Below are 9,692 nucleotides of genomic sequence, written 5' to 3' on the forward strand. Positions count from 1 at the left end.
ATTTATTGTGACAGGACTGATTGAGAGAGAGAGAGAGAGAAGGATCCCCCTCCTGGGATCCACTGGGAGTCAAGTGACAAATAGAGACAGACTCATTGGAAGGGAGAGAGATGAGAAGCATCAATTCTTCATTGCGGCACCTAGTTGTTCATTGCTTGCTTTCTCATATCTGCCTTGACCAAGGGGCTACAGCAGACTGAGTGACCCCTTGCTCAAGCCAGTGACCTTGGGCTCAAGCCGGTGAGCCTTGCTCAAATCAGATGAGGCCGTGCTCAAACTGGCGACCTCGGGGTCTTGAACCTGGGTCTTCTGCATCCCAGTCCAACACTCTATCCACTGTGCCAGCGCCTGGTCAGGCAATTTAAACACATTTTAAAAAGAAAGTTTACATCTGACATAAACAGAAAGTAACTAAAAATGAATCAAAACAAAACAGCATTTAAAAGACACAGCATTATAAAATTGTGGCTTCATTCTATGGCCACCAAGTGAGATAGCCTGAGCCTTGCTTTCTGAACAGAAAGAGGTTAAGGGATGGTAATAGGAGTTAGACATACTAGCACCCAACTGAGATTTTTTCCTTCATAAAATTGGAAAGATAGAATGGGAACTGCAAGGGAAGTAACTTTCTCACTGTAAGACTTGAGGTTATTTAATGCCTTATTTGTACCACTGAATATGACCCTAGGTGTGAGTCGGGAGTCCCAGACTTGGGGAAATGCTGCCCTGGGTAACTGAAGTCCCACCCTACCTGGCTACCCTGGGCCTGTTCTTAGCTCTACCCTGTAAGGTAGCTAAAGCCGTGTGTTCAGGTAGACCAGATCAGAGAGTGGCTGTACTGGGGAATCGAGAACGCCACACGCATGGCCAAGATAGGATGCCTGCTCAGAAAAGACCTGAGAAGACCCTCAGCTTTCCCCTCTGGCTGATGTCTGGCCTCAGTCCCAGCAGGCTAAGGCAGAGTTATAAACCGCCTGGCTGTGTTGAGTGCCTCAGGACAGAGCCAGTCTTGAAAGGCTGGGAGAGATATTTTGTTTGTTTTGGGGGGGGGTTGGTATGTTTTCAGTTCCTGATATTCAAGGAAATCTGTGAGAATACTAGCTAAATCCTGGCCGGATAGCTTGGTTGGTTAGAACATTATCCCAATGCACAAAGATTGCAGGTTTAATCCCCGGTCAAGGCATATACAGGAACAGATCAACATTTCTGCCTGGTTCTCTCCCCCCCCCCCCCATCTCCCCTCCTCTCTAAGTAAATGAATTAAAAAATTTAAAAATATATACTAGCTGAATAGAGACTCAAGTGAGTACATATAACAAGGATGACTATCTTTGCTAAAATATCTTGAGAATGTCACCCACCAAACAGGCAGAGGACTGTAGCCTTCAATAAAATAAATAAAAATAAAGAGCACACTCGGAGAGAAGGAAAAGCTGATTTTTGTAGTTACCATATTACAATATTTAAATGTCCAATTTTCAACAACAACAAAACAGGATTATGATCTATTCAAAAGAAAAAGATCGCAAACTATCCCCGAGGAAGGCCAGATGCTGGACTTACTAGACAAAGATTTGAAATCAACTGACTTAAATACGCTCAGATAGCTAAAGGAAGCCCTAGAGGTGCTAGCTCTCGCTTTGGAGCTAGAGCTGGCAGCTAGCTGTGGACCTAGCACTGGCTCTAGTGCTAGACTTGGTGCTACAGCCACTTCTCACTTAAGCTGGCACTGGCTCAAGATCTGTAATTGGCATTGGTTCTGGAGCTGGAAGTAGATAGCTGAGTGTGGCCCTGTAGCAGGTTGCTAGAGATGTCCAAGGACTGGCTCTACCTCTGAAGCAAGCTGTAACCCTGATTCTGATTGCTGGGGCTGGGGCTGGATCTGGTAGTAGCTCTGGACTTAGCAATGCTATCATTGGCTCCAGAGCTGGTGCTGTGGCTACTGTTGGTACTGGTTCTAATTCTAGAGTTGATTCCAGCTCTGGCTCTGGTGCTAGAAATGGTGCTGGACCTATCTCTTGCTCTGGAGCTGGCACTGGCTCTAGCTCCAGAGCTGGTGCTAGAGTAGGTGCAAGAACTATGTTTAGCTCTAGAGGCAGAACTAGGGCTGACGCTGGTACTGGAGCTGGTGGAGGCACTAGCTTCGGTGCTAGAGCCAACTCTAGCTCTGGAAATGCAGTGGATCTGGAGCTGGCTCTAACTCTAGAGCTGACACTGAGGTTGAATGTAGCTCTGTAGCAGGCACCAGATTTGGCTCTAGCTCTGGAGCTGGCCTTAGGGCTGGGCCTGGCTGGAGCTGTGAAGCTGGTACTAGAGCTTGTTCTAGCTCTAGAGTTGGCTCTGGCTGTAGGTCTGCAGCTGGAGCTGGTGCCTCAGCCGTCTCTAGCTCTGGATCTGGTATTAGAGCTGGCTCTGGAGAAGTTGGACACAGCACTCTAGGTCCAAGCCAGGCAGGTTGAGATGCATGAAGGTCATAAGCTGTTTCAGGCAGGAAAGTCTGGAGACTGAAAGAAATCCTCCAAGTACTGGGCCAGCCAGGTGCCCAGATGGATGAGATGGTTCTAGGGGTAGATGGGCAGACAGCAGAGTCGGAGCCCGGGCCTTTCCTTCCATACTGCCTCCTTTGGCACCTCTGCAGGGTGTTGAAACTGGCCTTGCCCATTCAGAGACCAGCCCCATTCCATCTCCAAACCAACTCAGGCTGTCTAGCTATAGCAGGCCTGGTCACCAAGCAGGGGCTGGCAAAGATCCTAAATCCTAAGGCACTCTCCATAAATGTCTGTCTAACACTCCTCTTCAAGGGAGGTTGACATCTCTGGCCCCTTGGCCCCTTGTCCACTGGAGTGTAAACTCTGAGGACAGGAAGGGGCTGTGTCTGCTCTGTGTGCACAGTGCCAGCACATAGTAAATATCTAACAGATGGGGGAGCAATCTGTCCTACCCACCTTCCTGGGGCCCTCATGTCTCCTTACTCTGTAGCTTGTGCACCAAGGTGCTGCCTCACTCTATCACCAGTTGTGGTCACATCTTCCCATTGACCCTGAGTTTCAAAGGGCAGGGGTGCAGCGCATCCTGGGCCCAAGTGTAGCTAAACATGCACGACTGAGGTTCAAGGCAGATTTGTGAGCAGTTTATTCACCGTAGCTCCTGTTTCCGCCCCTACCTGCCATCCCCCGATGAGGAGGGTGGGGGATAAGTGGAGCTGGGAAGGGATGTGCTGAGGCTGACATCTCATGATTAGATAGAGGTTATGCAACCCACTCATGAGGAAATACCAGACAAACTCAAATTGAGAACCTTCTGTAAAGAAACTGGCCTGACCAGGCTGTGGCACAGTGGATAGAGTGTCAGACCGGGACACAGAGGACCCAGGTTCAAAACCCTGAGCTCTCTGGCTTGGGCGCAGGCTCATCCGGCTTGAGCACAGGCTCAGTAGCTTGAGTGCAGGGTTGCTAGCTTGAGCGTGGAATCATAGACATGACCCGTGGTCACTGCTTCTGCTTGAGCCCAAGATCTCTCTCTGGCTTGAGCAAGGGGTCACTGGTCTGCTGTAGCCCTCTGGTCAAGGCACATATGAGAAAGCAATGGATGAACAACTAAGGTGCCACAATAAAGAATTGATGCTTCTCATCCCTCTCCCTTCCTGTCTATCTGTCCCTATCTGTCCTTCTCTCTGACTCTCTCTCTCTCTCTGTCTCTTTCAAAAAGAAAAGAAACTGGCCTGAAGTCTTTTTATAAATTGATTGATTGATTTTTAGAGAGAGGAAGAAGGAGACAGAGAAACATCAATTTGTTACACTTATTTATGCATTCATTGGTTGATTCTTTTATGTGCCCTGATTGGGGACCAAACCTGTAACCTTAGCTCATTGGTACAACACTCCAACCAACCAAGCTACATAACTGGCCTATAATTTTAAAAAATGACAAGGTCATGGAAAGCCAGGAAAGACTGGCTGGACTGTTCCAGAATGAAGGAAACTACAGACTTAGCAACTCAATTCAATGTGTGGTCCTGCATTGGATCCACCACTTATAAAGGACATTATTAGAACGATCAGCATTCTGTGGAATGAACGAAAATATCTAATCAGTATCAATGCCTTGACTTTATAGGTTGGGTAGAGGTTATGTGGGTGAGTGCAATCATCTTTAGAAAATATACACTGAAGTATTAAGGAGTAATGGGACATCATGTCCTCAACTTACTCTCAAGTGGTTTAGAAAATCAGTAATATATCTAAAGAGAATAATAATTAAAAGATCACAATTAACAGCCCTGGCCAGGTAGCTCAGTTGGTTAGAGCTTTGTCCCGATACACCAAGGTTGTGGGCTCCACCCCCAGTCAGGGCCCATGCAAGAAACAAGCAATTGTGCATTAATAAGTTGAACAACAAATCAATGTTTCTCTTTCCATCCCTCTCTCCCCCTCACCGTCTCTAAAATCAATTTTTAAAAGCTCACAATTAATAATTCAAATTTAAGAATTTAGAAGTAAATACTAAAAAAATAAGTCCTTCCCCGCGGCCAGCTGACCGCTGTACCAGATATATGGCCTGCGTGCCCACGGGAGGGCTTGCGTCCTTCCAGCTGTAACTGCAACCAGCGGAACAAAAGGCTGGAAGGAAACAATGTTTTCATTGTTTCCAATGAAACATTCTCTGCCTAACCAAATACAGTCACTTAGCATTCCTCCACTGCTTACTGGGCATTTCTGAATACAGGGGACAGAAATGGAGAGAAAGATGTCAGTGGTAGTGAGGTGTTGACAAGAACCAAGTGAAACAAATCCAAGCAGATAGCCTGATGTCAGAACTGGGGGAGGTATTCCCGCGGGAAGCTGGGTGAGCAGTGGGAAGGCTGGAGAAGTAATCACGTTGTCCGATTTTGCAGCCCCTTACAGTCCACAAAGAGCCTTGGAACCTCTGGGAAATGGTGGACTAGGCTGGTGAACAAAAGTCTCATTAAGATTACCTAGAGATGGCCTGACCGGGTGGTGGCGCAGTGGATAGAGCGTCGCACTAGGACGCGAGGACCCAGGTTCAAGGCCCCAATGTCACCAGCTTGAGCGCGGGCTCATCTGGTTTGAGCAAGGCTCACCGGCTTGAGCCCAAGGTCACTGGCTCGAGCAAGGGGTCACTGGTCTGCCGTAGCCCCATGGTCAAGGCACATATGAGAAAGCAATCAAACACCTAAGGTGCCGCAATGAAGAATTGATGCTTCTCATCTCCCTTCCTGTCTATCTGTCCCTATCTGTCCCTCTCTCTGTTTCTCTCTGTCTCTGTCAAAAAAAAAAAAAAAAAAAAGATTACCTAGAGATGAATAAAATAAAATAAAAACACATTTCATACATAACTGAACTAGGAAGCCATGAGGGAAATGCCAGGCGTGAGAGCCAGGCAGTGATGGGATGTGGGGTCAGCAGGTGGCTGCAGACTAGGGACTCATTCTAAATGCCCACGCAGGGCTCTTCCTCTTCATCGAGGCGCAGAGCAGCCTCCCCAGCAGATGGAGAGATGCAGATCTTTGTGAAGACCCTGACTGGCAAGATCACTGCCCCTGAGGTCTAGCCCAGCGACACCACTGAGAACGTCAAAGCTAATCTCCAAGGCAGCTGGGCATCACACCTGACCAGCAGTGTCTTGAGCTTTGCGGGCAACCAGCTGGAGGATGGCTGCACCCTCTCAGACTCTGATATCCATTAAGGGTCCGCCCTGCACTTGGTCTGCGCGGGGGCATTGTTGAGCCCTCCCTCTGCCCAGAAGCATAACTGTGACCAGGTGACCTGCTGCAGGTGTCGCGCCCCCCCTCCCCCGCAAGACCATGACCTCACCTGCTATAAGGAAGAGTGGTCACACCAACAAACTGCCCCCCAAGAAGAAGGTTAAATAAGGCCCCTCCACCACCTCTTTGGGCTGCAGGGCAGCCCCCTGCTTCAACCCTGTGACCCTGGACCCCCAATAAAATTGCCCTTTCATTGACTGGATAAATAAGTAAATAAATAAATACGCCCACGCAGAGACAGGAGACCAGGCCCAAGGTGAGGACTGGAAAAAAGACTTAAGCAATCAAATATTCTCACAGAAAAAAAAAAGAAGAGGAAAGCTGTCGCATTAACTCACAAAACACAAGCAGACAGCATAGCATGAGTCAGCAAATGCGGCAACAAGGTTGAATTAAACAAGGAGAAATTAGGAAATCCACAATCAGAGGGCCACCTCCTCACTTCCTGGCCCTGACCCCTTCCTGTGACAGACTCCCTGCAGTCCACGCTGGGCGCAGAGCCAGGGAGGTAAGTCAGGGGCGCCCTTGGCTCCGGGGTGAGGCGGGCAGGCGGGGAGGGGAGGAGGCTGGCAGTCGCCGACCAGAGTTAGCACTGGGAGGGATTGAGCTGAGAGAAATGAATGGAGCAGATACCACTGCTGGGCCTGCTCAGCTGTGACTAAGCAGGGACTTCATCACTGGTCTCAGGAGCAGCCAGGCAGGACGAGGGAACAAGAGAGAGACATAAAGAAGGAAGAGGCAGCAAGGTAACACCAGGGGACAGAACCAGATGAGGCCAGTGGCTCCTGACCAGTCTCACTCCCCAGAGGTGGGTCTTGGGTGCCAGGTGACCTTGTGGAGTCTCGAACTGGGATACTCAGCACGCAGAGCCCTGGGGCCAGAGGCAGGGAAAGGAGCAGCCAGAAGTTCTAACCCAAAGAAGCCTCTGTTGTTTTCTCTAGAAAACAAACGAGTTTATTTTTTCAAGCAACTTGATGACAGTTTTAGATATATAGAACAATGGTGAAGGTAGTACAGAAGTCCCAGTAGACCCCTCGGCCAGTCTCCCTCTGAGTAACTTCTTACATCGCTGTGGAAACTTCACTACAGTTGGTGAACCGGGGTGGGGTGCCACGCCTCCGCACCCGAGAGGAGTCTGAGAAGAGGGCCCCGCAGCTCTGGTGGAAGCAGGAGGAAGACTCCCAGGCGCCCAGTGAGCTGGGGGCGGAGAGATAGGAGGCTGGATGGGCCAGGTCCCAGGGAGCCCTCAGGGCACGGCTGCACTTCCCTGCGGGGCCGGCCTCAGGAGCCCCCCCATCCCTGCCTCCTCCTGCCCGACTCCTCATCTGTCCTTGCCAAGCCTGCTTAGCAGCTCCCAGCAGCCTCATCAATCAGGGCTCCTTGCCCTTTTAGACTCTCTTGCCCTTGCTGCCTGTTAGGCCTGCGGAGACTGGAATGAAACCTCCCTTCCAGGCACTGGGTTCCTAAGAGGACCAGGGGGGGACAGTCAGTACCTAGCAGGATTTCTCTGTCCCGCCCTGTCAGGCTCTGCTGTGCAGGCCCCGCCTTTCCTGAACAGTCACTTCCCTTTGCAGTGCCCCACGTCTCCCCTTGATTACCAGTGGGCCTAGCTGGACGTCCTGCAGAGCTGCGTGCCTCTCTCCAGGGTCAGTTCTTTGGGGTGACTATCCAGGAGGATTTCTGACAGCTCCCAAACCCCAGAGTGTCCCGGTTGTCCCCCAGATCTAAGGATGGGACAGCTGCCAAGGCCAGCCCCAGGCTCAAGGCTGCTGTGGTGTGGCCACCCTTCCCTTGTGCTGGTGTGGGATCTTGTAACACTGTGAGACTGGTTGAGCAGAATTATTCTGATTTGGAACACAGGAGAGAGAGGCTCAGAGGTTGAACACCTTGAGCAAAGTCCCGCGGTTATGTTTTTTGTTGTTGTTGTTTTTTGGGTTTTTTTTTGTATTTTTCCGAAATGAGAAGTGGGGAGGCAGTCAGACAGACTCCCGCATGCACCCAACCAGGATCCACCCAGCATGCCCACCAGGGGGCGATGCTCTGCCCATCTGGGGCATTGCTCGGTTGCAGCTGGAGCCATTCTAGCGCCTGAGGTGGAGGCCATGGAGCTGTCCTCAACGCCAGGGCCAACTTTGCTCCAATGGAGCTTTGGCTGCGGGAGAAGAGAGAGATAGAGAGGAAGGAGAGAGGGAGGGGTGGAGAAGCAGATGGGTGCTTCTCCTGTGTGCCCTGACTGGGAATTTAACCCAGGACTTCCACATGCAGGGCTGACACTCTACCACTGAGCCAACCGGCCAGGGCCCCGTGTTTATGTTTTCATGGTCCCTTATCTCATGCTTCCAATGCCGCTTAGACCATTTACAATTTTGTATTTTATTTGTGTGATTACTTGAAGTCTATGTGTTTCCCTCCAAACAGAACAGCTTTGCCTACCTCTCTATTCCCAGTGCCTTGTCCACTGGTTGGTACACAGAGGCTCCATAAATGTTTTAAAACTATTGGATGGGCAGAGCATCGCCCCTGGTGGGCGTGCTGGGTGGATCCCGGTCGGGCGCATGCGGGAGTCTGTCTGACTGTCTCTCCCCGTTTCCAGCTTCAGAAAAATACAAAAAATAAAAATTAAAAAAATAAATAAATAAAATAAATAAATAAAACTATTGGATGAATAGATGAATTAGAGGAAGAAGATTCATTCATTCACTCAACGATGGATAGTGTCAGGCCCTTTGGTGGGTCCTGGGGATAAAAGATGAATACGATATAATCCCACCCTTGAAAAAATCAGTCCTATGGGGAAGACAGACTTGATTATCTTATGCGATTTCGTGGGCCCACAGCTCAAGTACAACCTCTCCCTTCCGGTCCCTGCTCTCTGGTCCATAGTTCCATCGCTCACAGCACCAAGCAGGCAGGCCCAGCCATCTGCAGGCTTTTCATGTAGCGTGCCTCAGCTGTTTCTCCTGTTTACTCCCTTCTCTTTGACAGGAATTTAGCAGAGGCTCATCTTTCAGTTCCACATACCATCGTCTTTTCCATTTGTTGTGTAATTAATGTGATGTAAGATATTCGCGTGCACGCATGTACACAAAAGGGAGTCGGGATCCTTGGGGCCACAGCAGGCTGTGGGCCTCACCTGGGCATGAAGGAAATAGGGTCGTTTGTAAGCACCAGAGGGAAAGGCCAGTGTAATATACTGCGTGGGGAGCAGAAGGGACTCATAGGTAATAACTAAGGGGCTCAAAGGCTGGGATATCTTAGACGTGTCTACAATGTTGGAGGGCCCCATATCACAGTGATAAATGTCATTGAAAGGTGACAATGACCTGTGGTGGCGCAGTGGATAAAGCGTCGACCTGGAAATGCTGAGGTCGCCGGTTCGAAACCCTGGGCTTGCCTGGTCAAGGCACATATGGGAGTTGATGCTTCCAGCTCCTCCCCCCTTCTCTCTCTGTCTCTCCTCTCTCTCCCTCTCCTCTCTAAAATGAATAAATAAATAAATAAATAGAAAAAAATTAAAAAAAAAAAGGTGAAATGTCAGCTCACTGGAGAAAGGCAGGCCACAGTGCCTCTACTGTTGGAGTAATTTTAAAAGAGGAATCTAGCCTGACCTGTGGTGGTGCAGTGGATAAAGCATCAACCTGGAACGCTGAGGTTGCTGGTTTGATACCCTGGGCTTACCTGGTCAAGGTACATATGGAAGTTGATGCTTCCTGCTCCTCCCCACTTCTCTCTCTCTCCCCCCCCCCTGTCTAAAATAAATAAATAAAATCTTAAAAATAAAGTGCTGTTTTCAGTAAAATTTTAAAAATAAATAAATAAATAAATAAAAATAAAAGAGGAATCTAGCAAAATTTTGACCTAAAAATTATATCATGGATTTGCTTTTCATGCTACACACACACACACA

The sequence above is a fragment of the Saccopteryx leptura genome, chromosome 6 (assembly GCF_036850995.1).
Source record: "Saccopteryx leptura isolate mSacLep1 chromosome 6, mSacLep1_pri_phased_curated, whole genome shotgun sequence".
NCBI classification, from domain to species: Eukaryota; Metazoa; Chordata; class Mammalia; order Chiroptera; family Emballonuridae; genus Saccopteryx; species Saccopteryx leptura.